The sequence below is a fragment of the Protopterus annectens genome, chromosome 14.part0 (genome assembly GCF_019279795.1).
Source record: "Protopterus annectens isolate FY-2018-M chromosome 14.part0, PAN1.0, whole genome shotgun sequence".
Lineage (NCBI taxonomy): Eukaryota > Metazoa > Chordata > Ceratodontiformes > Protopteridae > Protopterus > Protopterus annectens.
Genome location: NC_056748.1, coordinates 618,896,251 through 618,917,626, shown reverse-complemented (window position 1 = coordinate 618,917,626; position 21,376 = coordinate 618,896,251). Strand labels below are relative to the sequence as shown.

Sequence of the window (21,376 nt, the reverse complement as noted above, 5' to 3'; positions counted from 1 at the left end):
GTTGGAGTACTGCAAGTTGTTTTGGCAGGTAACTCTGGGAGGCCACCAGGGTTGAAATGACAATATCAGCCTGTTATCATTACTTAAACTCAGGGCAGCGAAGCTATGAATGTTTGTTTTTGGTTCTTATGTGGTAAATGTCTTTATGTTTGTTCAGTCAATATACTGTTAATTTATATATCAATTTTTTGTGATTTTAGGTAATTCAGGATAACATTTTTCTAAGCTTAACTTATTCAATTGATTTCATTCAACATTTAGGATTTTACTGTTTCTTAATCAATGGTTTTTAATTGGATTATTAACTTATGATGCTGATTGGTTCTTACTTGTATTTCAAAATGTATTTAAGCATTGAGAGCTACTAGATGGCTTTATCTGATGAAGTCTAACCTTTATTTCGAGACGAAAACGACTGTGTAACATTTTGTTGGCGTTAATGTTTTGTGATTGTGCACTTGCTGTGGATTAAAAGACTTCCTGGACTGGCGCTCTTACTTGGATTATTTGGCTTTTTTTTTTTTTTTTTTTTTTTTTTTTTTTACACATTTTCGTTTATTTTTTGGATACTGTAAAATGTGCAGAAATAAAATGTCAATATGGTTTTCTTGATTAATATACTTTTGCCTACATCTTAAAAAACATGAAATTATGTACTCACCATAACTTTCCATCTGTGGTGTTGATTTTTAATCTCTCCTCACGTTTGGGTCCAGATCTGATCCATCGGATCCGACTCTGCCGTTAGTAAGCTTGTGGCAACCAAAAAAAGTTCTGATACCTCTCTTTACCCACAATGCATCTCTCCCTATTACCTCAGATCTTGTTTGCTAGGATTATCCCCATAAAGGAAAGAAGTGAACTTAAAGTTTAAATTTAAGGAAACCACTTCTGGAGTATTGGAGATAAAAGATGGCCTGAATTATGATTCCTATCCTACCAGAAAACCAAATGCAGGGGACTTGGAAGAAGGGAATGTGAGGAGAGATGGAAAAAAATCAACAATGCAAATAAAGACGTTATGCACTCAACATAACGTTCTGATAGTCTATTTTTTGTTGCGTCCTCACATGAGACCGAGTCCCCCGCTACCTTTATCCTGGGCAGACTCATGGTTCTCAGAACCACCGAACCAAAGGAGGCTCTTCCCCTGGAGATCAAATCCAATTTGTAAGGAGGTATGATGGTTGACCCATGTTGCAGCTGCACAAATCTTGTTCAAGGAGGCATTAAACTGGAAAACTGCAGAAGTTGCCATGGCCCTGGTTGAGTGAGCTTGAATAGGTTTGGAAGAATCTATACCTTTTGAGGTGTAAATAAAAGAAATGCAAATCAAAGCGCCATTTAGCTAAGGTAACTTTGAATACCGGTAGTCCTTTCCCAGGGCCTGCAAAACAACTGACTTGGTTTCCGAAACACTTTAGTCCTATGCAAACAGAAACGTAATTCTCTATGGACATTCAACAAATGTAGAACATATTTGCCTTTGTTGCTGAACTGAAGAAAGAAAACAGGCAAATATATGCTCTGATTAATATTAGTCTGTGAAACAAGTTTGGGCAGAAAGGAGGGGTTGGTACACAAAGAAACTGCCTATGACAAATCCAATACAGGGACTGGGAGGCTAGTGCCTGAACTTCTGATATTCGTCTTGCAGATGTAATAGCTACTAGAAAAATAGTTTTCCAAAATAAAACTTTTATATCACAAGTCACAGCAGGTTCAAAAGGGGGCTGAACAATAAGATGCAGTACCAAGTTTAGGTCCCATGGAGGAGACGGATCTTTAGGAGGAGGCCTTAATAATAGGGTCCCTTTTAAGAAGGCTTTGCAAAGCTTGTGGGAAATGAGAAGTTGTGAAAATCTGAAATAGTTGCTAATTGTACTTTAAAATTGTAGCGGCAGCTGCTCCATTACTAAAAAGGTGAGCTACAAAATTCTAGAACGGCAAGAATAGGTGCTGTGAGGGGATCTAAATTATGCTATTCAGCCCAAATTACAAACCTCGCCCATTTACTCCTACAAAGTTTGAGTGGATGACTTATGGGAGGATATCAAAATATGATGGACAAGTGATGAGAGCATCAGTTGTCTGGCAATCAATAGAACTGGAGGAACCAAGCCATTAGTTTGAGGTTGTGAAGGATGGGATGAATCAGTCCTGTTGGATGTGACAGGAGGTCTGGAATGGGTTCAAGAATCCAGGGTTCCTTCTGTAAATGAGGCCAGAGGAAAGTAAATCAGATATGTGGAGGCCAAAACTGGGCAATGATTATTACTGTTCTCTTCAACCTGTTCGCTTTCTGATGGAACTTGTGAATCAAGGGGATGGGGGGAAAGGTGTACAATAGACCGGGAGGTCAAATCATGTATTAGAGCATCACTCAGCGATTCCCCCGATGTTGAGATTAGGGTAAAGTAGCTGCTGCATTTGTTGTTTAGGGGAGATGCAAAGAGGTTGCAGCAAGGTTGGCCCCATGTGCGGAAAATGTCTTATGCTACTGTCTGACTGAGGGACCATTTGTGAGGTACGAGAATGGATCTGCTCAAATTTGGCTATCACATTGGATTTTCCCAGAATATGCATTGCTGTAAGAAAGCGATTGGATGAGATCACCCACTGCCACACTCAGAGCTTCTCAACACAGAAGGTATGATCTAGTTCCTCCTTGCTTATGTATCAGACAACATGTCTGTGGTCTGGATCACCAGTATTCCTGGAGGAAGAGCAGAGCAGTCTGAAATGCCTCCAACGCTAGAAGTACTGCCGTCATCTCCAGGACATTTATGCGCAGATTGGCCTCATTGGCAGACCAAGTGCCTTGGACTGGCTTTCCCAGATAACCCCCCCCCCCATTTGGGAAGCATCCGTGATCACTGGCCTGTGGCTGAGGGGGAACAAAGGGTCGACCTTGCATCAACTGTGCTGAATGAATCCACCACAAAAGGGGCTCTTTTGCACGTGTTCAATATTAATGTTTGGTAAGACATTAGTTGGATAATTGACCATTTGGCAGCTAGAAGCCATTGAAGTATTCGCCTGTGAAATCTGGCTAATGGAAGTAAAACTATAGCGGCAGCCATTGATCCTAAAGCCTGTAGAACGTGATGGGTAGCTACCTTCTTGTTTCAGATTAGTGTGTGGTTGTCGACTGACCGTCAACATTCTGGAGGGAGGAAGGTTCGCAATCCGAGTTGTGCCCATCAGTGCTCCTATGAGCCCCAGTATCTAAGAAGGGTCCAGGTGTGATTTTTGATAATTTATGGTTATACCTAGTTCTGTACATATTTGAAGAACAGAGTCTCTTGCACGGATTAGTAGAAACCTGGTCAGGGCAGATACGAGTCAGTCATGTAAGTAAGGAAACACCCGGAATCCTCGTCTCAGGTGAGCTGCAACCACTGCCATGCATTTGGTGAACACACTAAGGGTGGTAGTGAGACCAAAAGGGCAGCACTCTGAACTGGTAACAACTGGCTCCCAGCTGAAAGCGTAGGCATCTTCTGGATTGTCTGTCCATTTTTATAAATTAGTACACATGCTGAAGATCTATGGAGCACATCCAGTCATCCTGTTACAGGAAAGGAAGTATGGACTAAACCGTCACCATTCAGAACTTGTGGCGAACTGATTTGTTTAATCTGCTGAGATCCAGAATTGGTCTCCAGTCCCCTGTTTTCTTTAGAACTAAAACCAGCCTCAAATAAGTTCCAAATCTTCTCTGGTTACCTCTTGGATGACTCTTTCTAGCAGTTTTTGAATGTGAAGGACTGCTTGATCCCTTTTACTGAGTGGAACGTCTGGGATATTTTATTTTTTGAGGAGGGGGGTTTTATGAGAGAAAGGGATTTGATAACCTCTGGTTATCCTCTGCACCCATAGGTCAGTGGTTATCTTTTGCCAGGCGCTCCAGTGCAGGGATAGTGGACCTCCAATTGCCAATCGGGCCTCCTTTCAGGAACACTTGAAGGGTTTCCCTGAAGAAAGATTCTTGCAACCCTTGATTCTGCAGGCCTCCTCTGCCGTGACTTCAGCGACTTCCATTATTATTCCCTCCTCTGCATCTGGGGGAAAAAAATCTCTCCACTTGTGTCTTGGTAAGACCCCCTGAGATTTCTCAAGCCACATTTTACTGCCACTTCTCCGACCCTTAGGGTAAGGTCTCGGAGGGGCAGAAAAACATATGTCCACAGCAGAAAGAGTCTTACCTTCTTTCTCAAGCCTGGATAAAAAGAAGTTATGTTCTTACCATAACGTTCCACCTGTGTTGTTGATATTCATTCATTCATGACGGATGGTTTCGGTTCTGTCCTCGGAATCAACCCAGCTAATATAACAAGCTTGTGCCACCCAAAAATTCTTCAGCCCTCTCCTAATCTCCTCAGATAGAGTTTGCCCGGAAGGATAATAAAGTAGAGGCTTTGCCTGAAAAAAAAAAAAAAATGCCCCAACATGTAACCAGGACCAAATCCGAACCTTCAGGAGTCTTTGGTGGTTGGTGGGTGGGATGTCATGAAGGAAGATTAAACAACACAGATGGAATGTTATGGTAAGAATATAACTTCCTTATCTGAAGTTGTTAATCTTCCTTCATTCAAGATGGATGGGACAGAGTCCCTAGCTACCTTGTGTCCTGGGAGGCGGTCCTATGGAAGGATATTCCTAAGCACTATGGAGCCAAAAGATGCTCTCCCCATGGAGACCAAATCGAATTTGTAATGCGTAACAAAGGGGTGAAGGGTAGCCCAAGTTGCTACCATACAAATGTCATCCATAGAAGCTCTTGAATGAAAAGCCACCAAAGTAGCGATTGATCTAGTTGAATGCGCTTTGATTTTGTTGCAAGACAAAAGAAATGCAGTCTCTCAACCATTTTGCAAAAGTGGCTTTGGAAACGGATTTTAACTTGGGTCCTGAAAAGGACAGGAACAAGTGGCCAGATTTACGGAGAGACTGACAACTACGCTTCTAGTTGGATAGGACTATGTACATCTAATAAATGCAAACAGTATTCTCCTTCATTAGAAAAATTTGGCAAGAACACTGGTAGGTCTATAGACTGATATTTAACTCTTGAGACAACCTTAGGTAGAAGAGAGGGATTAGTCCAAAGAGATACTCTCTCAGGAAAACTATGCAAGAGTGTTTTACGCACAAGGCCTGCAATTCCGATATCCTCCTCGCTGAGGTAATGGCTACCAAGAATAAAAAGTCTTCCAAGACAAAAATTTTATATCGCGAGTGGTAGCAGGCTCAAAGTCAAACTTGGGAGAACCAGCATCAAATTCCAAGGTTCAATGGGCTCTTTGCAGGGCGGTTTTATATTCATGACTCCTTTCAAAAAGGAGGTACAGAGACAGTGAGATATTAATGACGAATCTTGGAAACCATTATGGAAGTTTGAGATAGCTGCTAAATGGACCCCGATTGTAGACGCTGAAGTTCCTGAATGGAGTAAAGTTGATAAATACTCCAACACTGAACTAATGGGAGCTAGGAAGGGGCCCAGTCTATTCTCAAGACCAAAACATAAATCTCTTCCCCCATTTGCTATGGAATTTTCCTGGTGGAAAGTTGATGTGAAGCCAGAAGTATTTTTCGTAAAGGGGAAGAAAGGCTATTTTGCCTGGCAATTACATGAAATGGAGATACCAAGCTGTCAGCTTGAGGCTTGATAGGGGTTGATCCATTTGTCCGAACCTATGGGTGTGACAGTAACCCTGGAGTTGGATCCAGTGTCTACAGCCGGTGAACCAGGTGAGGCCAAAGGAAGGAAAACTAGACCTCGGCAGGGCCAATAGGGTGCAATGAAGATTACTTTGTTTCTCAACCAAAGAGCTTTCTTTATAAATTGTGGGATCAGGGGAAAAGGAGGGAAGGCATTAAGCACTCCCGGGGGCCCAACTGTGTACAAGAGTGCACCTCGGGGACTCCCCCCAAGGGGGAATTAGGGCAAAGTAGCTGCTGGATTTGTGGTTGGTGGGGACGTGAATAGATCGCAGCAAGGCTGACCCCAGCGACGGAAAATCTGTGTCGCTACTTTGGGATTCAGAGACCACTCGTGACACAGGAAGATGCATCTGCTCAGTTTGTCCGCAATCACACTGGAGCTCCTGGGAATGTGTGTTGCTACCAGAAAGAGGTTGGAGGCCATCCCCCATTGCCATACTCTCATGGCTTCAATGGGCAGGATCTGGTTCCCCCGTTTGTTAATGTACCATACAACTGACATGTCTGACTGAATAGCAATTGTCCCCAACGGGAGGGCAGATTGGAAAGCTTGCAACGCCAAAAGCACTGCCCTCAGTTCTAGGACATTGATATGCAAGTTGACTTCCAAGGGGTTCCTAGTGCCTTGGACTGTCTTTCCCTGAAAATGCCCCCCCCCCCCCCCGTCAGGGATGTGCCCATTCTCACTACGGCCTTAGGCTGAAAAGGTAAGAAGGGATGACTCCATAGTTCCATTTCTGGCTTCATCCAAGTCAAATTCTGCTTGCAACAGTTGGTTATGTGGCTTGGGTGGGATATAGGATGTCAGGGACCACTGTGACACTATGAGCTATTGTAGTAATCTCATATGGAATCTTGCTAGGGGAACTATAGTAATCATTACGGCCACTGATCCTAGCAGTTGAAGGACTAAACAAGCTGGGTCTTGTCCTGAGACAGTATCACTAAGTTGAGATCTAAGCTTGTGAAGCCTGCGATTTGGAAGAATGACAAAGCAAGCCCTCATGTCGAATGCTGCTCCTATAAACCCTAGGCTTTGAGTTGGTACTAGTTTTGATTTCTCTTCATTTACAGATATTCCTAAGAGCCATGCTAGCTGTAGGGTGTAGTGCAAGGCAAGCAGCAGTAGATGCTTGGTGGGGGGGGGGGGCAGTAAGGAGCCAGTTGTCTAGATATGGAAACGCACAGAATCCTTGCAGTCTCAAGTGAGCTGTTACTATTGCCATACATTTGGTAAAAACTCTGGGGGCTGTGGAAAGACCAGAGGGCAGCACTCAAAATTGGATACGACTGGCTCCCAGCCAGAAAATGCATCTTCTGGAGCACTTGTCCATTTTTATATGGTAATAAGCAGCCTAGAGATCTACTGAGCACATCCAGTTGTCTTTTTCCAGGAACGGGAGGATAGACTGAACAGTGACCATCCAGAATTTGGTCTGTTTGATGAACTTGTTTAGGATGCTGAGGTCCAAAACTGGTTGCCAGTCCACTGTCCTTTTTGGCACTAAAGAATCGAGTAGAATCCGGATTCTATCTGGTCTGGTGGGACTGCTTGGATGACTCTGAGCAGCTATGTCCCGCTGACTGGGGGGACGGGGGAACATCAGAAATTCACCTTTGTGGTCTTGGGTAAAGATTGAAGGGTATGTGATAACCTCTGGTAATTATCACCTGCAACCAGGAATCTGATGTTATTGAGTGCCAGGGTAAGCAGCGTAGAGAGACTCATCCCTGACTGCTTCCAGAGGCAAGCTGTCGGGCCGCTCTTCAGAAGCGCTGGTAAGGCTGTCCAGAAAAGGAATCTCTGGACCCTTGGTTACACCCCCCCCTCTGCAATGGGGGGGGGTCTTCCTGATGAGTTTCCCCCTCTGCCCCAGGGGAAAAACTCACCAAGTGCATTACGGAAAGGTCCTTGGGATTTCCTGAACCACCTTTCCACTTCTAATTCCTAGTATAGGATCATTAGGGAGCAGAAAAACGTACACCCACAGCATCCTTCTCACACATGGCTAGTGTGTCTTAAACTTTTGGATCAAAGACAGAGAAAACATCAACGGTAGCACTGACAAAGTAAGACCTGAAAGGGTCCGCAAAGTCGCACAAGCGCATCCAGGCATGATGTCTCAGGACAATGCCTGTACCCACTTCTCTGGCCATCCCTTCGGTTGTATGTGCAATCAACCACATGGACGAGTTGAATATGGATTCCAGGGTGACAAGCTGTGAAGCAACCTTGTCACGTATCTCAGACACTGCTCCTGCTAACGTCCCTGAGAGTTCTGTGATCAGGTCCCTTTGGAGACTGGTAAAATGTGTCAAATAATTCAACGACCCTAGAGCAAAGGTTGCTCAACCATAAACCCACTTCCCCAGTCTGTCCATCATCCGAGACTCCCTGTTTGGAGGATGAACAGCAGGACTCTCCTCTGCGAGGAGTTTCTTGGTGGCCGCCATCACCACCACCATAGCATCTACTGTCAAGCCTTTGGTCCAATGGGACTGATACTCTGGAGGAGAGTATTTTGTCCAGTCTCCAGGGGACTGGCTCAATAGTGTCAGGGGCCTTCCAGGGACACTGCATGATGAGTTTGACCATCTGCAGGCGGTGTCACCCAGGAAGTAGAGGATCAGGCATGGAAAGCCTACAAGAATACAGATTCCGCCAAAGGTTGGTGGACTTCCAGTCATCCCTCCACCCCTGTTTCAAGATCTCCAGTATGTCTTAAAAGGAGATATCCTCAGGAGGTGACCATGGGGACCCTTACCCCTCATCGTAATCTGTATCTTCAGTGAGAGATTCTATCGGGAATCAACATGCTTCCTCTTGCATGATCTCTTACGGGGTGGCTCTTCAGGGGGATGGCCTGAAGAGGACTCAGAAGAGAGCGTGCCCTGCAGTAGGGCATTTTGCTGCTCCCGTGCCAAATGTCCCAAAACAGTGGACTGTGGCAGCTGCAAACCAGAGGACATGTATATATGGCATTCCGGCGCAGAGGGAGCCAACTGAGAGCCTGCCGAGGCAAGTGCCCTCTCCATAATTTGGAAGGCAAGCCCACACGAAGAGGGGTGGGAGCCAAGAACAGAGAAAGACCACCTTGGAACTGGGGTCATACGCCGCTCAGATGAGCCCACCTCCAGGAAAGGACCACAAGGGACTTGGAGCTGTCAAAGTAACCAGAACCATAGAATGCGCCATGGGGGGGGGGGGGGAAATCAGCATCATACTAGGGATCACGATGCTGAAAGACCAGTCAGGGTCTTGGGGTTGGGTCGGCTCCAACTGAGCCGTGGTCCACAGGGTACGGTCTGGAACCACGGTAAGCTCTACCAAGAGGACTGAAGATGTTGGCACCAGGGTAGGTTTCAGTATAGAGGGCTCCAAGACCTGCGGGGAGGTTGAAGGAGGAATGTAGGTTGGATTCTGTGGAGAAAAGCCTTAGTCTCTGAGTGGGTGGGAGGGAGGTTATAGATGGAGTTGGGATGCCTCTGGTCAAGAGCTGCTCCACAGGTCTCACTATGTCGAGATCCGAAAGACTCCTGGTGGAATGAGTTGACGTCTCCAATGGAGATTCAGGTCGATCACGGAATGAGCTTAGCTGCTGTCCCACAAAGGGGTCAATGGACAGGGAATATTAGATCCTGACCAGTGTTTCAACCTTCGACACCATGGTGGGGAGATCAGAAGGCTGTGATGGTAGGATAGGGTAGCATTAGTAAGCCAAACATGACAGGTGCCAAAAAGAACAAATCATGCAAGAAACAATCTGAATCTATTCTTGGGAGTGTATGAATGGACAAGGTACAGCAGTGATTAAATATCTAGAAGAGGCCAGAAAAACCACTGCCTAGCCCTCAAAAGATGCAAACTGAAACCAACATATGGGAGCATGCACATACGCCCATTAAGCAGTATTGTACAGGTCCATAACAAGACAGGCTAAATGGTAAACAGCCTGCAGAGAGAGATGCAAGACACTGGTAGCTTCCCAGCCCTTGTAGGCATGGTCATCTAAATATGGACTTTAACAGACAGCCTTGCCTGAAGAGATGAAATCCATCTAATGAAATGAAGGAGAGTCACAACAACAGTGAAAAGGGACGATACTCAAATATAACAAGGTAGCAGCATGCAGTCGCAGGATGTCAAGAGGCTGGCAAAACATGCATACGATTATGCAGGTTTGTATTTCCACATATAAAATACACACACAAACACCCGAAGTGGGGGAATATATACTACATACAGCATAGTTGCACTAGCTGACAGGTCTAAAGTGTGGTTATGAATGCACTTCCTAGAAAGTAGTTCTATTAAGATAACTGCAAGAGTAACAAATTATCTTTATAAAATATAAAATTGCCCCATCCAAAACACACACACACACACACACACACACACACACACACACACACACACACACACACACACACACACACACACACACACAAATGCAATGTACTGGAAATGCAAAAAAACAACCACAACACATCACACATACCAGTGTCTCAACAAATAACCCCATGAGGAGCAACTACAAAATGCAATGTACTGGTCATAGAGGACTCTATAGTAGTACATGAATGTTCCCCTCATCAGGCTGGATAGAGAGTGGGTTATGGTTAGCTGCCTGTCAGACGCCAGATTCCTCCAGTCACTCAACCAGAAGTACCAGTATGACTCCAACATAGTCCATTTGAGTGTGAATGACTTGAGATGTACCTCTCTAGACTATATGAAGACAGCCATGACCGAGTTCTCAGATTGTGCATCACAGGCAGGTACAAACCTAACTTTAAGCAGCATTTTAACTTTTCCAAGGATGACACCACAATATAAACAAAAGAATGACTAACAATTAGCTTAGCTTCTGGTGTCAGTCCAACAGGATCCATTATCTGTTAGCCTGGGAAGACATGGTCAACAGGCCACGCTGCTTTGCTAGAGAAGGTCTGCACCCATCTCCTTTAAGCTTTCGGATACTGGCAAAGGCATTAGCCACCCCATTGTGCCTTTTTTAAGCAGTGTCAAAATAATCAACCTCCCAACATAAACTCCTGTCTGGAGAAACAAGGTACTGCTGCTTAATACCAGTCTAAACAAGAAACTGCACTCCTAAAAAGCACTCTTTACCTTGGAGGATGTTGATGTATGTGCAGTGACTGACACATGGTTCAAAGACGCGGAAAGCACTCCAGCCATGCAGGGTTACAACGCCTTCCATATGTTCAGACACCTAACTGAGCGTGAAAGAAGCAAAGGAGGAGGTGTACAAATCTTCACTAAGGATAAGTTTACATTGAGACTGGTCAAACAGTACAACTCCCTTGAGCTACTACATGTTCAATTAACCTCAGGCAAAAATCCCCTACCACATCATAGTTAACTATAGGTCTACCCACTATGAAATCAGGAAAAGCATACCTGGAGTTACTGGAGTCACTTGCCATACAGCACAACACTTTACTTATGGGTGATTTTACTTACCCCCAACACTGGCTTGAGAAACATGCACAACCACAAACATGCTGGTTTAGAGATTCTTGGACTTTGTCAATCCAAATGCTGTAAAACATCTAGCCACCTCAACCACAAGGGGCTCAAATGTTCTGGATATAGTACTTACTAACATGGGAGAGCATTGCAACCCTCCCCCTCGTGTGATGTCCACCCTGGTAAGATCAGACCATAAATCAAGTCTCTTGATGTAATTATAGTGCCAGATACCCCATCAAGCTCAAAAACGATTAAGAAGTTTTCCAAGACAAATTACCTCCTACTAAGTGATGGTATAAGAAGTTTCAAGGCACCCTCAAACACAGATCAACACAGACTCCTATGCAACGGTGTACACCAACATCCCGTATAACCACTTAAGCAGCTGTATAGAATCGGCTGTTCCTGACTGGATTAAAACCAGGTCTAAAAAAAAAAAAAAAACACACAAGTCACTCTGGTGGACCGCTAGTATAAAAGACAGGCTATACACAAAAGAGAGAAACTAATGTCAAAAATAACGGAACTGGCTCAGCAAAGGAAACAGATTAGAGATATTAAAGTCTTTCAAAGCCAATTACAAAGCAAAAATAGCTTCACTAGCTAAGAATAATCAAAAGGCATTCTTTAATTATGTCCGAAATCCAAAGGGGAATTACCCAGCTATGCAATGAACTGGTTGGGGATGGCACCACCCATACTCAACTGCAGTCAACAGCCAACCTGCTAGCTGACAGATTTGGAACAAACATCACCCCCATGTTCACCACCAATCATCCCACAGAGTATACCTGCCACCATTCTTCAGCCTATTATCTCAAAACAGCAGGTCATTTCTGCACTCTCGAAGACCAAAAACACTGCATCAATAGGACCAATCATCATCTCAGGTTGCCTTTTAAACAACTTAAAACATGACCTAGCAAATCCACATGGGTCCCTGTTCAATCACAGCCTACAGACTGGCCATGTTCTGGCAGAATGGAGGACAGCAACAGTAATCCCACTGCACAAAAAAAACGACCATCAACCGATCCTGGGAATCACAAATCCATAAGCTTGACTAGCCTCATCTGCAATGCTATGGAAAGAATCATTATGGTCCTTATCAAAAAGATGTAGGTAACCTACAAACTCTGGACCCAACCAAGTTCGGATTCGTTAAGGGCAGATTGTGCCTGTTAAACCTGGCTGACTTCGTCCAAGAAAGTCACCAAGGCCCTGGAAGAAGGAAAAAGACAGTGCACACCACCTACCTTGACCTAGCCAAGGAAACTGACACCATCACCAACTGAGATATTGCAGAGAAATTCTCCCAATTGTGAATTAACCCCATGTCACCAGATTGGTAGCAAAATTGGCTCACCGACAGGATATATACCAAAGTGGATGACTTCATCTCTAGCAAAAAAAAATAAAAAAAAAAAAAAAGAAGAGTCACCAGTGGTGTACCACAGGGTTCTGTACTGGGCTCTTTACTGTTCATGCGTGTACTAGGCCAACAGCCCTGGAGCCTTTACAAGCCTAGCCCATAGAAGTGCCCTGGCATCATGCAGTCGTTAGTTCCCAGTGCCTCTATCAAGTAAGGCCACTGCCTGGAGTGATTCCTGGGGTGAACTTTCTATTTACCATCCACTCAAGACTTCTCTTGAAAAGGGACAGTGAGGTGTTCTGCTTGACATGTATGGAAAGTTGATTCCAGAGCATGGGCAGCCTTTGGGTTATGAACCTGTCCCTCAAGCATGTTATGTTGATTGCTGTAATGATGTTGAAGTCCCTGGAGCGTGTGGTGTGGAGGGATTGACATTTCTTTAGGATGTAACACTTCTAACAGGGCTGGGCCAAACATGGCTTTGTAAGTCAAGCAGAGATCGCCTCTTAGGTTCATAGGTTCATAGGTTCATACTAGGCTATCTGCCCGAGGGCATTTATAAGCCTAGCCCATCGTTTTGTGGCTTACGCCACCCCTTTAGTATGGGGAACTATACCCATTATTTTGCTGTGCCTCTGTCGAGCAGTGACACTGAGGTAATCCCTGGGGTATATCTGCGATCTCCCATCCATTGGTCAAGATTTCTCTTGAACAAGGCCAGCGAGGTGCTCTGCCTCACATGTACCGGGATTTTGTTCCACAGCATAGGGAGTCTTTGGGTGATGAATCTATCCCTCCAGCACGTCCTATTAATAGCCGTGTCGAGGTTTAAGTCTCCGCCTTGTGGCTCTGATGGATCTAGATTTTTGAGGTGAAGCATATTCATCAAATCTGGGTTTGACATGGCCTTGTATGTTAGGCAAAGGTCACCTCTGAGCAAGCGGTGTTTACTGAATAGAGCTGGAGTTCTTTCAGTCGGGCAGCATAGGACAGATTTTTGAGACCCTTTATCCTTTTGGTGAGGAACTTTGTGGCCTCTCCAGCTGCTGCAAGTGTCGGGTCAGATACATTCGAATGGGGCATTGTACTCAATCATTGGTCTGATGAGTGATGAGTAAAGGGAGACTATGACCTCCCTTGATCTAGATGAGAATCCCTTCATGATAAGGTGGGCAATGTAGAAGGTCTTCCTGACTACTTTAGCTACATGGGTGTCGAATGACAGACTACTATCAACCTGGGTCCCCAGGTCCCTGATAACTTCTTCTGTGCTCAGTGGATTGCCACCTATTTGGTAGCTAGGGGTAACCTTGTTTTTCCCGAAGGGTATGACTATGCATTTTTGGCATTTAACTTTAGGCCGTGGCTCTGGCACCAGTTATCCGCTTCTGTGAGACCCTTCTGAAGGATATCTGTGTCAGATGTGTTTTCTACTATGGCCCAGTTTGCAGTCATCTGCAAACTTTGTCAGCCATAACCCTCCTGTGTATGCTTGTACTGGAAAAGTAGATGCCAAACAAGAGTGGGCCCAGGACTGAGCCCTGTGGGACACCACTTGTGACAGGCTTTGAGTCTGACATGGCGCCAGCAACTCTGACCCTGTGGGTTCTGTCACTCAGCCAGTTTGCAACCCATCTTGTGATGTATGGGTTAACATTTAAGCTGATGAGTTTTTCAATGATACCCGAGTGGGGTATTGTATCAAGGCCTTAGCCAGATCGAGGTAGGCTGTATGGACTGCCTTTCCTCATCAATGGCTTTGGTGACTGTTTCAAAAAGTCAACCAAGTTTAAAAGGCATGATCTGCCTTTGACAAAGCCAAACTGGGTTGGATCCAAAGTCTGCAAATTCCCTATGTCTTTATTTATGAGGTCCATTATGATCCTCTCCATGGCTTTGCAGATAAGGCTTGTCAAGCTAATGGGCCGGTAATTTCCAGGGTCGGTGGAGGCACCGCCTTTGTGAAGTGGGACCACAGTTGCAGTGCGCCACTCCTGGGTACGTATCCAGAGGTAAGACTTTGATTAAACAGCTGTCCTAGCTGTGGGTTTAATTCCTCATTGAGTTCGTGGAGCACACAGCCGGGACACCATCAGGTCCCATGGATGCTGTGTTTTTGCTTTGGAGAGAGCAGTTCTCACTTGGGCTGGAGATGTTTGGGGGCTGCAATCGCTTTGGTATAGATATCTCTCCTTTTGGGGAGAAGTTTGCACTGAACCTGTCAGCCAGTATGTTGGCAATGTCTGTAGGATCAGTAATCTTCACATCATTTTGAACTAGTTCTGAGCATATCTGGGAGTTTCCTCCTAGGTTTCTAACATAGCTAAAGAAGGCCTTATGATTGTCTTTTGAGTCTTTAGCTATTTTTCTCGAAATTTGCTTTGGATGATTTTATGAGAGCTCTTAGTTTTTACTTATAGTGATCAAGGGTGTCTTACCTTTTAAGGATTTTGCTCTATCTTGTAGTAGCTTCCTCCTTTTGTTGTAGAGTTTGTTTATGGCTGGGGTCCACCAGACTGGACGCTTGCCTTTGGTACAAAGAGTCTTTGTTTTGCTTGGGATTGCCTTATCCATGCAGTCCTGCAGGTGCTGGTAGAAGGCATTTGTAAGTGATTCAGCGGCTTGAGTACTGTTTTCCCGGTTCGGGGCCTTAAAGGAGACCACACTAGTCTTTAGAAGTGTGAAGTCGGCTTTTGAGAAGTTCTTTACTGTGGTCTTTTTATTTCAGGTGGGGTGGGATGAGGACCTCCAGCGAGATTAGTTTGTGATCTGATCTCACCAGTGAGGGGTATACTTCGGTGTTGAACATTGTGCTCCCATGTTCGTGATGATGAGATCAAGTATGTTATCTCCTCTTGTGGGGATGGTGACTAGTTGTTCCATGGCATTTGAGTTTATGAATTCCAGGAACTTTTGGGCTAGGGTGTTTGGGCTTGAGTAGTGTTCCCAGTCTATATTAGGGTAATTGAAGTCACCTAGTATGATGGTGTTTGGTGATACATTTATCCCTCTAGTGTTTTCAGGAAGGCCATGTGAGGTTCCTGAGTTTGTGAGGGTGGCCTGTAACATGCTACAATTTGCAGAGCAGTCTTGCCTACGGTTAATTGCACCTGGATGGTCTCCGATGCATCATGCGTTGCCACCAGTCTTGAGGTGTGGGTGTCCTTGATGAATATGGATACCCCTCCTCCTTTCTTGGTATTGTCCGGATTTTGGGGCCGGAACGCATGATATGAGGTAAAACCTGATAGCGCTGGGGTGCTCTCAGGAGCCTTGAACCAGGTTTCTGTCACAGCACAGACATCGATGTTCTCCATACTGAGAAGGGCCTCGAGTGCGTGCATTTTGAGATTTAGACTTCTGGCATTGAGCAGCATTACCCTTAGTTTTTCCTTTTTGTGTTCTAGGGTGGTAGGTTTAGAATTTGAGCCTTGCCTAAAAAGGCACTATGGGGTGGCAAGAGCCTTTGTCAATATCCGAATCCCAGGGTGACAGGTGCAAGCCGTCCCTTGCGAGCAGCGTGGCTTGTTCAGCATGTCATCCCAGGCAGACAGATACTGGATCCCCTTTGAATGACACCAGTGTTTAAGCCAATTGTTAAAGCTGATCATCTTATCTCTGTATTGTGGCATCATTCTTGGTGAAGGTAGGATACTGCTCAAGGTCAGGGTCATACCTGCCTGGGCTACATAATCAGAGAGCTCCTCAATGTCTCTTTTCATGTAGTCCAAGGAGGTACGTCTCAGGTCGTTTACACCAGCGTGGACAATGACTGAGTCATATTTGTACCTGCTGTTGAGAGACCTGAGTGCTTGCGTTATGTGGCGGATTCTAGCGCCCGACAGACAGCTTACTGTGACCTTCTCCTTACTCAGTCTGGTGAGCGGACGCCAGTGTGTCTGACTATGGAGTCACCAATGACTAGTGTGTCTGGCATTGTGTTTGGCCTTAAGGGCTGTGACTGTTTGACACTCTGACTGTGAGGTCTATGCGTTGCAGGTGTTGTGTTCTGAGGTGGTGGTTGTTTGGGTGTCTGCTTTGGTGGCCTCTGCTGTTTTGGTAGATTTTTGATCAGAGCCTCTGAGTATGTCTTTGTGTGTTTGTGTGTATGATTTGAGGTTGTAATGGTACTATGTGAGACTGGGTCTATAGTGTGTGTGGTAACCTTCTCCTCCTGACTGGTCTTGCCAGTCCTATGTTGAGAGAGCTCAGCCTCCAGTTTGGCCGTATAGTTGCATCTCTCGCATGTATTTGTGTTTTGTGGGAGGAGGAGAGGGTTGTCTGTGTACATGAGGCAATTGTAACATTGCCTCAATATTCCCAGGTTCACCAGCTGAGCAGGAGAGGACACTAGCAACTGATCACCGACATGCTAGAAGGATAGACAAATAACTTTAAAAAAGATTCCGGGGGATGTGGGTGACCGAGAAATGCTGGGTTGCCTTTTTGGGGTACTATCTATGACAAGAGTGCCGTATCAAGGTAATAAGTACTGTAGGAGCAAGTGCTAGGTTTAACAGATAGAGAATAGTCTACTTGGAGTCAAGTAGAGATGATCTTTTAGTTATAGGATACGCTGATTAGATCAGTAGTATAGTTCGAGGAAGGTAGTTTTAAGGGAAAATTTGAAGAGTGTAATTTAGGTAGCCCTAATAGTTTAAATCTGCTTAACCGGCGCTGCCCTAGTGTGCAACAGTAGCAGCTCACAGAACTCAGCTAAATCGCGCAAAGCGTTTAGCGTTTTTTATATCAGGGGGCTGAAAGAAGCTAGGAACTGGCCCAAAACGACCAATAAACTACAAGTTACTGGCTGAAACCTCACAAAACTGGACCAACAGGCAGCTCAATGCTTCCCACTCCCACTGGTAAGCAAGGGAACCTCCTCTGTTCCAAATTAGGTAAAGATTCAGTAACAGGAACTGCAAACAAAGCCCAGGGATCAGCAAGCTCTGAAACTGGACTATTCTAGCTTAGTAAGGCGGGAAAACAAGAGATATTTTTTTGTTTTTTTTTTTTCAGAAAACAAGCAGAAACAGATACAGTAAACACTTATAAATGCTATAAATCGGCTATCACAGCCTACACAAACAATTTGCAACAGTTACAGATTTTAAAAGTAACAAATTGAGAAACAAGTGCAAAAACAGAATAAATGCAGAAAAACAGTAACAATGTATCAGCAAGCAGGCGAAATACAGTTGCTAGATAAATAGAAGTGGAAAGCCACAAAAATTATACTTAAATCAGGTAAAGTCGCTTTTTTAGCTCTCTGAAGCTTGGATTACTCTGCTGGCCACCACGAGGATCTGTGCTGAGTAGGTACAAGCCAAGAAACGCTTAGCTTTAGCGTTTTTTATATCAGGGGGCTGAAAAGCTAGGAACTGGCCCAAAACGACCAATAAACTACAAGTTACTGGCTGAAACTTCACAAAACTGGACCAACAGGCAGCTCAATGCTTCCCACTCCCACTGGTAAGCAAGGGAACCTCCTCTGTTCCAAATTAGGTAAAGATTCAGTAACAGGAACTGCAAACAAAGCCCAGGGATCAGCAAGCTCTGAAACTGGACTATTCTAGCTTAGTAAGGCGGGAAAACAAGAGATATTTTTTTTTTTTTTTCAGAAAACAAGCAGAAACATATACAGTAAACACTTATAAATGCTATAAATCGGCTATCACAGCCTACACAAACAATTTGCAACAGTTACAGATTTTAAAAGTAACAAATTGAGAAACAAGTGCAAAACAGAATAAATGCAGAAAAACAGTAACAATGTATCAGCAAGCAGGCGAAATACAGTTGCTAGATAAATAGAAGTGGAAAGCCACAAAATTATACTTAAATCAGGTAAAGTCGCTATTTTAGCTCTCTGAAGCTTGGATTACTCTGCTGGCCACCACGAGGATCTGTGCTGAGTAGGTACAAGCCAGAAAACGCGCGTTTAGCGTTTTATATCAGGGGGCTGAAAGAAGCTAGGAACTGGCCCAAAACGACCAATAAACTACAAGTTACTGGCTGAAACTTCACAAAACTGGACCAACAGGCAGCTCAATGCTTCCCACTCCCACTGGTAAGCAAGGGAACCTCCTCTGTTCCAAATTAGGTAAAGATTCAGTAACAGGAACTGCAAACAAAGCCCAGGGATCAGCAAGCTCTGAAACTGGACTATTCTAGCTTAGTAAGGCGGGAAAACAAGAGATTTTTTTTTTTTTTTTTTTTTTAGACGATATGAGACAGGGGAATTCTTCTCTCAGGCAAACGTGAATGACCTGTGGCTGGCCAAGTTGGCAGACTATTGCAAACTGGATGCAACTACTGAGTTCCCCAGTGATGGTAATACACTGCAGAAAGGGGGTCAACACATAAATGACTGATGTAAAAGCTACAAATTGAAGCTAAATGCAAAAAAAAAAAAGTATTATCATTCTCTTTGGGAAAGCTAATATCCTTGTTAATAACATTATAAACAAGTGTAGACCCAGTGGTACATGATCTGGGTACTCCAGCTGATGATTTGAACTTCGACCATCACATACCCACAGTGGTAAGAAAATCCTATTTGACACATCTTGTAAGTACAGACATCACATCTAGAGCGTAGGATGTTATAATTCCACTATATTGGGCCCTTATCAGACCAACAATTGCATACAAAGCTCCCTTTTGTATGTATATCACCAGACACTTGCAATAGCCGGAGAGACCACAGAGGCTTCTCACCATGAAAATACAGGGTACACTAAACAAGTTCTATGCAGAAAGACTGAAAGCCCCATCACTTACAGGCTGCTAAGGAGAGACCTGTGCCTGGCCAACAAGGCAGTCTCTGACCTGGCCCGGATAAAAAATGCTACATACTCGTAAATCAAACTGAACAGTCACTCACTCCAGGGACCTTTAGCTAGTCTCTGACATCAACAAATTATGCTGGAGAGACATCTCCCAGAGACTACCCTTCCCTCTAACAGGATCCCCATTTACATGAAGCACAGCTTCTACCTGACCCTTTTCAAAGACAACCTAGATCAATGGAAGAGTGACCGTAAATTCACTCCTGGGGTAGCACCCATGTCCCTCATGAACAAAAGCAGTCAGTATTAACTTGCCATAGACTCACATCTGTGAACTGCGCTCACCTAACTACTGGCAATTTGGGGCAACTCGGGACACACGTGGCTAGGTTTTTAAGGGCTCTAGGGCCGTCAGCCTAGTAACCTCCCATGAAATGTTTCAATATGTCATTTGAGGATTTTCACCCTTAAATTACTGGGGGAAAAAAAGAGCATAATGTCATGAAAAAATTAAACGATTTAGGGCTCATTCTGGAAGGTGGTGTACAACATCGACCATGAGAAATAAGAGGTGGAAGGACTCCAGCGAGGTAGTCTTAACAAGTACCTGTGAAGACAGCGGATACCGTAGACTGAAACAAACTACAACTGTGCCACAAAACATAAAAAAGTACAAGATTATAAAGAAGCAACAGTCACAGATAAAGAGATGAGCAACAAGATGAGTAGCCGTACACAAAGTTCATCAACCTCACACACAATATAACAACTGCAATTTCAAATTCAGTGATTTATACGTAGCCTGACTGGGGGGAAATTTAGACAGAAACAATAAAATATAAACGTACACATATGCTTAAGCTTGTACACATAACTACACACCGTACAAGATTTAATAGCCCAAATAAGGTCGAACTATACAGTACGATATACAACATAACAAAACCGTATACACTTAGTTCCTTGCACCTACGATGATAACTACCACAGATCTGCCACAAAAATAAAGCCCGCCTGAACAGTACTTCTAGCTAAAAGCACGAATTTAGCGCTAGCAACATCAATGTTGACTACAAGCAAGTCTACGAAGCCTACAGTCTAACACTGGAAAACTGGCACAACACCAAGTTGGTAACTAGTATCAAAGGCTTAAAACTGAAACTCAACAGTGAGCCAAAATTGACAACTACTTACAAGTAAATAAACTCTGCCAGTGAAAACTCTAAGTACTCCACTTCAACACTACCCTAAACTGCTGTATTTTTTCTTTTCAAAACAAAAGTCAGGGAAAAGGCAAGACAACATACTATGCACAAAACAAATCGGTGTTTCTAATAATCGTTCTTTGCTGCTTTACATCTTATGATTCCGCACAGACAGAACACATCTATAGATATATAAAACATAATTTCACATATACAAAACATTGACAATTTCAAACACATTCACTATAAAATGTAAACTATAACTGTGCTAACTTACAATCTACACAAAATACCTTACAAGACACCACACTGTACAATACTCAGTCACTGAACAAACTCAATACTTGACAGGAAAAAAACACTGCAATGCATTACAATAATATACGTACACAATCCTCAATTGTAGTACAGGACAAACTTCTGAACGTATCATAGCATTAAGAAAGCAGTTACACTGTCTATTACAAGGTGTGCTCACATTAATACTTAACATTCGTAGTTCTCGCTATTTCCATTTTCCAGCTTATTCCACAGAGTAAAGCAATCAGATGGTCAACAGGTCAAAGCGCATGCGCTTAATTACACTGTTACGTTTATATGTCCGGGTCATCGTACTCGAGTCCTCGTGAATTTACTAGTGTGTGTTGCATTTGTACTACAGTTAAAATTTCTGTTTTAAAGAGTGCTTTTGGAGCTGAATATCAGTTTACCAGTTAGGTGTTTAAACATGGAAAAATGTAGCTGTTAATTGAGATGTAGGTGTTAAATGTGAAGTATGTAGTCG

The 21,376-nt window shown here is 44.0% G+C and overlaps 1 protein-coding gene across 4 annotated transcripts in view; it reads right to left on the bottom strand.

Annotated features, from left to right (window-relative positions):
- HERC4 (HECT and RLD domain containing E3 ubiquitin protein ligase 4) overlaps nucleotides 1-21,169 on the bottom strand; it is a 3,175,640-nt gene extending 3,154,471 nt beyond the window's left edge. For 2 of the 4 annotated variants that reach the window (XM_044056374.1, XM_044056377.1), the window contains exon 1: nucleotides 21,071-21,169. The gene's annotated coding sequence lies outside the window, so the exon portion shown is untranslated. Of the gene's footprint in view, nucleotides 1-11,501; nucleotides 11,651-20,981 lie in introns of all 4 variants that reach the window. The other 2 variants (XM_044056376.1, XM_044056375.1) reach the window with 2 other exon arrangements.
- Between the last annotated feature and the right edge of the window lie 207 nt (nucleotides 21,170-21,376).